The sequence below is a fragment of the Oenanthe melanoleuca genome, chromosome 4A (assembly GCF_029582105.1).
Source record: "Oenanthe melanoleuca isolate GR-GAL-2019-014 chromosome 4A, OMel1.0, whole genome shotgun sequence".
In the NCBI taxonomy this organism is placed as follows: Eukaryota; Metazoa; Chordata; class Aves; order Passeriformes; family Muscicapidae; genus Oenanthe; species Oenanthe melanoleuca.
The window spans coordinates 5,181,009-5,188,440 of NC_079338.1; positions in this window are offsets into that span (position 1 = coordinate 5,181,009).

Sequence of the window (7,432 nt, forward strand, 5' to 3'; positions counted from 1 at the left end):
TTGAAGCATCTCAAGAGGATAAAATGGAGGGTGACAGCACTGAGGGAAATTAAACAGATAAAGACTATTTGTAGACAAATTGCAGACATGCTAATCTTGTTAATTTACAGTAAAACCTAACACGTATCCAGACCTCTGCCATGACAAAAAGCAGCAAAAGGGAAGCATTTCTAATTTCTCAAGTGCACTTCAGATTAAATTATGTACTGCTACATTCACTGAGGAATTCTATTAATGCCTATTTGCAATTGCAATCCTTGGGTCAAATTTGGCTCTGTTTTTTTTCTGGTGAGATTAGATTATTGTGTTAGTTTATTTGCTTGTACTTCTCATCCTCTGTCAATTGCTCTCTTTCTCACAAATGTTGCCAGTACCATAATCATCATCATTACACAAATTATGCAGAAGGACCCTGTGCTTGCATATTCTTACCATCTTCTGCTGCATTAGAATGAAACAATGTCAAAACAAATTTCATTCATTGCTCTCTGACAAGTACACACAATCTAAACTAGTTCTTGTAAGCCATGCTGGCAGCAAGAATTTGTAGGTGACTAGTATAGATATATACCTAATTTTATCTATCCAGAATGAAGTATCTTATTCCAGCTACTCATCTGGATTCACTTGAAAGTCGACAGACAGTCTAGCACCTCCAGAGTGTGATTCTTCTCTGTGATTTTTGACATCTGTCTTGGGCTGAGATGCACCATCCACACCATTCCAAAGTTTCACCATTTCAAAGGCATCTGGTCACAGATGAAACCTCACTCCAGGATTCCAGGCTGGTGAGAGCTGTGCAAAGTGTCTGTGTCTGATACCCTCCCTACCTGGAGTAGCAGTGGTGCACAGGTTTGTGCCATTTTAAAGGTGTTCTTGTCATCACACATATATGAATGAATTAATCAGCCCTTCTCAAAGGTCACAGAAAACTGTCTGAGAGACTACTCACACCAACAGGGGCTCATCCTGATGGGATCCAAACACAGGACTCCAGGGAGCATCCACCAGGATTGTGTCACATTCCACTCTATTTTAAAATCATCAGTGTGCAAACCATGCAGCACAGGTTTGAACAGAGACAAGTCACCCATCCTGACTGAGGGACTCCATGTGCTCCATGGGATTTTGCTTCCTGAAGACAACAGACAGTCATTTTAAGCCTTCAGCAAAAGCAGAAAAATTACATATTCTCTGAGTTTCTCCAACAAAATAAGAGTCAAACTGGAAAATAAAATAATTCCCATTTGTTTTAGTAGGTAGCACACAGCTGCAGTTAAGTTCTTTGGCACTGGTAATTCTCAGACATTTACCATCATATATTGTCCAAGAGGAAAAAAAAAATCATTTTCTTTTAATGGGTACTCAGAATATTTGCTAGCTGCCAACAGTATTATTTTAACAGGCTGTTGGAACAGAGGGTGAGAATGGACTGCACTTGTGTAGGAAGTCATTAATTGTTTAGACCATATCTTGTTGTGGATTTCTCTATGTAACATGAAAGTAATTTTGATCAGTGACTTAGAATAATTACCACTGTGAAGAACTATTTTGCACAATTTATTACCAAAGCACAGATTTAGTATTGGAGAAAAATGACAAATGAATAAACATGTAGTTGAAGTACTATGAATTGGTGAAGTGGATTAGCATTAAATAAATTTGAAATCAAGACTAACAAATATAAACCTCCTTAGAGCCAGAATAGAAATGTAATGTAGCTATTCTCAAGTAAGGCTGAGGATTAAATGAGGAAATATTTGACAGAAGCTAATGAGCTATCATCATAAGCAATAGGGTGTTAAAATGAAAAAAAGGAATTGCTAGGAAACACATTTTTTCTGATTAATTTTTAGATTTTTCTGAGTACATTTTTTCCCATATGCATATGAATCCTGAACTACTACTTTCTTGCCAATTTGGAGCTGCAACTAATGGCTTGTGACCATATAATGAGTTGTAATATTTAACTTGGATTCTGTGATCCCAAATGTACTTAAAAGTTTTGATATTTTTGTTCTACATGTGGCAGTGCAAGGAAAATGTCCTCCTAGTCACACAGAGGTACAAAAATATTCATTATTTTGAGATACAAAATTCATACCACCACTCTCTCTCTTTTCCTGCTCTGTGGGAAGGAAAACAGAGATTGCACTCACAGGTTTCTCATAAGCCCTGCACACTCAGTTCTCAGCAGGGGAATGAGCACCTGGAAACTTCCCCACAAAGGCAGAGCAGTGTGGTGGTTGGAAGGGTGACCCAGGTGACCTGCCTGCTTCTGATTGTGTCTTTTATGCCAAGCTGGCTGAAGGCACTGAGGAAAAGCTGTTTCAAAGGCCATCACCATTGATTTCTCTCTGCTGCTGCTGAGGTCAATGAGTTAGTGTTATCATGATTCTTACCCATAAATATCGATGTGAAAACTCTCATTGACTCCAGCATAAGTGAGGACAGGGCAGTACTCTTGGAAATCCCATCTGCTGCATTGCAGTTTGCTGCTCCAGAAAAAAAGGCAGTGACTGTGCATGATGTATTGTGGAGGCTGAAATACTGGTACTTCAAAGAGTGCTTAATTAGTTCAGATAGGTCAGAGGCCCTCAGAAAGTACCAATTGTTTCTAAGGTTTTATTCCCTACTGATGCCATTCTGTCCCCAACTGACAGATGGAAAATGTGCTTGCAGTGACCTTGTCTGGGTATTTTTTTTAATCATTTGCAGAGAAGTCAGAAACACAAGGAACAAATTCCTTCAGTAATTTGAACACCCTTCTACTTGGCAATCTGTGCCATCACCTGATTTTGAAATAAGTTCCTATTAATAAACTATTTCATCTATTAATAATTATCATCAGGAAATCAGTTTTGAGATTGCAAAAGATTAAACATTGTATCACATGTTTTTATTTTTCCTGTGTCCCGAATTCAGGACACAACTAGGAGGAATCATTATTGTTATTTCTATGTGAAAGGGAAGACTATTTATTTTTCTGATTTGTTCTCAGTTCAAGACAATTTTTCTTGACTCTGTTAGTTTTTAATTACCACTGTTTTTCTTGTACTATGAGCAGTTGAATAGAATACACCTACCCATACCTGTCAATCCAGCAAAACTGAGAACTTCATTCTTTATTAAAAGATGGCAACAATCAATAACAAATTAAAGAATACAGTTATAAATTATTCATTACAGCAAATCCCAATAAGTGAAGTATACCACATGATTCAGAACATTAAAAATTTGCATTGCTTGCCATATCCAGATCAATATTAAAGAGATTGTTAAATTGAGATCAGGGAAAACAGCAAACATGGAAAAAAAATCAAAAGTGAACCACAACCTAAAATCAATAAATCAGTCAGTTATAAATAATTAAGGTGAAAAACCTTTCCTTTTGTAGAATATACAATACATTTAGAGAGCAGCATTTGTTTAGATAAAATTTCAAAACTTACACTATGCAACTCTCTTATTTTGAAGTTTTATTAGAGCATTAGTTGTTCAGTACCTTGCAATCAGATGAAAGCTCAGAACTACACTTTTAGCTGATGTAAACATGTTTAACTCCATTAAAGCTGTCCTTCAAACCAGGACATGCAGTATGTTAATCTCTTTAAATTTGGCCAGTACACTTGATCAGGAATGAAACAGTGACAAAACACTTGAACAACACTTTGGCCTCCCCTGCACTCTGCTGAAGCTGATGGAAATTCCACCAAATTGAACCAGGTCTCCTGAAATTTAGAGAACACAGCCCTACAAGTAAATACAGAAAAAAAATCTGACATGAACTTTCTTCAACCTACCCTAAAAAACAATAGACTAGGTGAATGTTGGGCTTTTTTCACTAGGTGGGAGTTTATGGGGCTCTACATCACGAAAGAATGACACCCAATTGCTCCTGAACATTGACTTCATACCTTCAAGCATGGATATTCTGAAAATACAGTGAAAGAAGAGATTCTGATTCCTACAGAAAGGCAAGAAAAATGTAATTGTAGTTGTAGCAATGCAGATCTCCCATTTCATAGCCTGTCCCGTGGCATCTGATGAGGTGTTGAGCCGTAGCACAGGCAGGCAGTGGTGGTGAGCTCTCTGACAGATGCACCACGTAATTCCAAGGGTCTGCTGCACATCTCTGGGTGATCCCAAACAGGCAAACAGCCAGGACACTGCACACTGTCTCCCTGGGAGAAATCTGTTGTCTTGTCAGCACAATAAATGTGTCGTCATTAGCAGGATTCGTAATTGCCTATTTTGAATTAAGTAGTGACACATGGTATTTACTGCTGCATAAGAAAAAAGTGATAATTTCTGTGCAGACAAAGAACTGTGCCTATGAAATTACTCCAGCACTAGAGGCAAGGTAAAAGTAGATGTAAATATATTATAAATTCAATTAGAATTCTGTAATTGATAATATTTTCTAACTTGGTGAATAATGAAAATTCACACTGAATTTTCTGGAACAGCTATTTGAACTGAAGGAAGGAAACACCCAATTCCTTCTGAAATGAATGGGAATGCTGTTTGCAGTGCCCAGAGGCAGATTTTGAGAACTTTATCCTTGATCTTTTTTGATGCAATTGTTTCTGTTCTAGTCAAGAGCAATAATGAAAAGCTGTGTTTCCCTTGCTTTCTGACAACAATACCTAAACTGCTTCTGTCAATGCAGAGTGACCATGACATGGTTTTTTTCCCAGAACATGCAGTTCCCTCTTCCTTTTAACACTTTTGTCCAACCTGGTCTATTTTTCTGCTTAAATATACAATTTAATAACTTGCATTATATGTCAAAAGCCACTTCTGCATGTAACATACCAGTACTGTTTCTTAGCATGATGCAGACCTCAGATGCATCATTAACAATCACCTCCAGGTTACTGAATATAGAAAACTATTTCTTCAATTCAGCTTCAGGACAGAGAAAGTAAATTTTCAGCAATATATTGTAAAGATTCACTGGTTTCTAAGAAAAGCATTTTGCTCTGTTAAAATTACAAATATACTTGATGAATGTGAGTCTATTTGCACTTTTTATGTGGTTTTTTTATTATTTTTTTTAATTTGGTGTATCTCCTTAGATGGGGTATTTCCTATTTGCCCTATTTCATCTGTTCTGTATATGCAAATTCGAGAGACCATAAAAATTAAAACCAGACTATGGTCAAGCTTATACTTTCCAGTAGAATTTCTAAATGGAGAATTTCCAGCTTTGTTCTCATAAACATAAAATGCATTGACTTAAACAAAATTGTATCATCATCATCATATGCCAATGCACTCAATGTGATCAGTTTAACACCCACTGTCATCCTCAGAGACTTGTCTGTTGGTGCCAGGTAGAAGTAGGAAGATACTCTCAAATTCTTCTACATTCTATTCAAATCCTCTCAGTGTACCCATTTCTGCTGGAATGAAAGTAATGTTCTCACAGCAGTGTCAATACTTGGGACCATATCCCACCCATAAAGAACTGCTGGAGTATTTCAGAGGGAATGTGGCTTTTGCTAGAAAGTTATTATCTAACAGCAATTTCTCCATTAACTATAAGAAAGAAAGCTCTCTCAGATGTTTTAGGTTTTTGGAGAAGGCACATTCCAAACTAAAGTCTGATTGTACACCTTTATATCTATTATGATCAACATCACCATGATATTCCAGTGATTAAACTGTTCTTATTTCAACCCATGAGTTTTATTTTCTTTTTCAATTGTCCTTCCCATTCAGCCAGGGCAGGGATGGAGGTGGCTGTACGAGAGAGTAGATGTGTTTTAGTTGTCTATGGGGGTTAAACCATGACAGACAATACTGAGAAACCCTAGATGCTACTTCTATTGTATGTGTTTAGTTGAGTGGGGTTTAATTGCACTCAAGAAGTGCATCAAAGATCTGTAGAAAACAGACTGCAGGCTTGAGCTGCAAAAAAAAAAAAAAAAAAGTTAAAGTCTTCCAAAAATACAGTGTTCAAGGAAGTTTGAAAAATATTAAAGTTTAAGTATCAAATATTAGGTCTGGTTATATTGTGCTGTGCTCAGGAAAATTTCCTCCAGAAATGGGAAAATATTGAACAGGTTGGGGGCATTTATATAAGCATCATCATCAAAATCATCACTAGATCTGCAGAGGGCTTTTTGCCAGCAACATCTCCCTCTGTTCTTTCAGCTGGCAGGGCCATAACTTTCAAATTATTGCATAATCTTAAATGGATGACTTCACATAAGGCCTTTCAGACAGTGATGGTGACACAGAACTCTCCATGAGGTCAGGATTCATCAGGAAATATAAATATATCTCTTCAAGATGGATGGATAATGGCAAGCAGCGAAAACAGAAACACAAAGAAAAAAAAATGTCCCAGATTGCCATATGAACCTGAAAGACATTCCATTTGTGAGGAAGATGGGAGGAACTAAGTGTTCTCCCAACCAAACAACATGTTTCTCCAGGAGGTGCTGGCAGAGTCCCCTGATGAAATTAGTTTATTTACAGTCCTGGATCTCACATCAACTGTTTTCCCAATTTCATAGCAAGAATGATCAGTGTGCCATTGGAATTTTGTCAAAGCACACCTAGAGAATGAGATAACAGCATTGCTGTGCTTTATGAAATCCTGGATGTCACTGTCCTCAAGAGCAGGCCCTAAGAAGGAAAAGTTAGGAGAAGGTGATTAACTAACCACCTCCTCTGTTGGACTCTGTCAGACTTCTCAGCATTCCTACTCAGCAATGGGACAGGGATGCTTCAGGTTTTGACCTTTATTTCTTTTCTCCCTCATATATGAAGTAAAATGGTGATTGGTTGGTGGGGACTGCACAAGGTTTTAGAGCATGGCATGAGGCTTGAGCTAGCCCAGGGGAATCAAAGGCAAGGACAGCTGGGTCTGGTGTTTACAGCTGTAGAAACAGTCAGGTTTGAGCATTTTTAATAACTTATATTGGGGTAGCAGCCCCCTGCCTGTGGCAGTTTCTCTCTGCTCTGCCGCGATTTATTGTGACAGAAGGCAGGGTTAGTGTTATCTCACCCTGCTGCTGGGATGATGATTGTGTGCTTTACCTTGACATTACTTGATGCAGTGCTTGCTCTCCCTCCATGAGGGTCAGTGTTTGCAGGTTTCTGGGTTTCTGTAGGAGCTCTGCCAGCATCTGGCAGGGAGGCCCTTTAACATGCACCTCAGCATCACAAAGCAAGCCAACCACAAAACCACCTTAGCACAACAGAAAGAACAGAGCAACACTGGTCCACCTTTTCCTGGCTGACATATAATGTTTACTCATAGAAACAGAAATAAAATACCCTCCAAAGAAACAGGAAAGAAAACATAACAACAAAAAAACACAAACTCTGTATTCTTCCAGAATTACCCCAGGGGGAGAAAAAAACCAGTCTTAGAATTACCCTTTGCCTTGCTTCTGCTTTGCTGCTGCAGGGTATT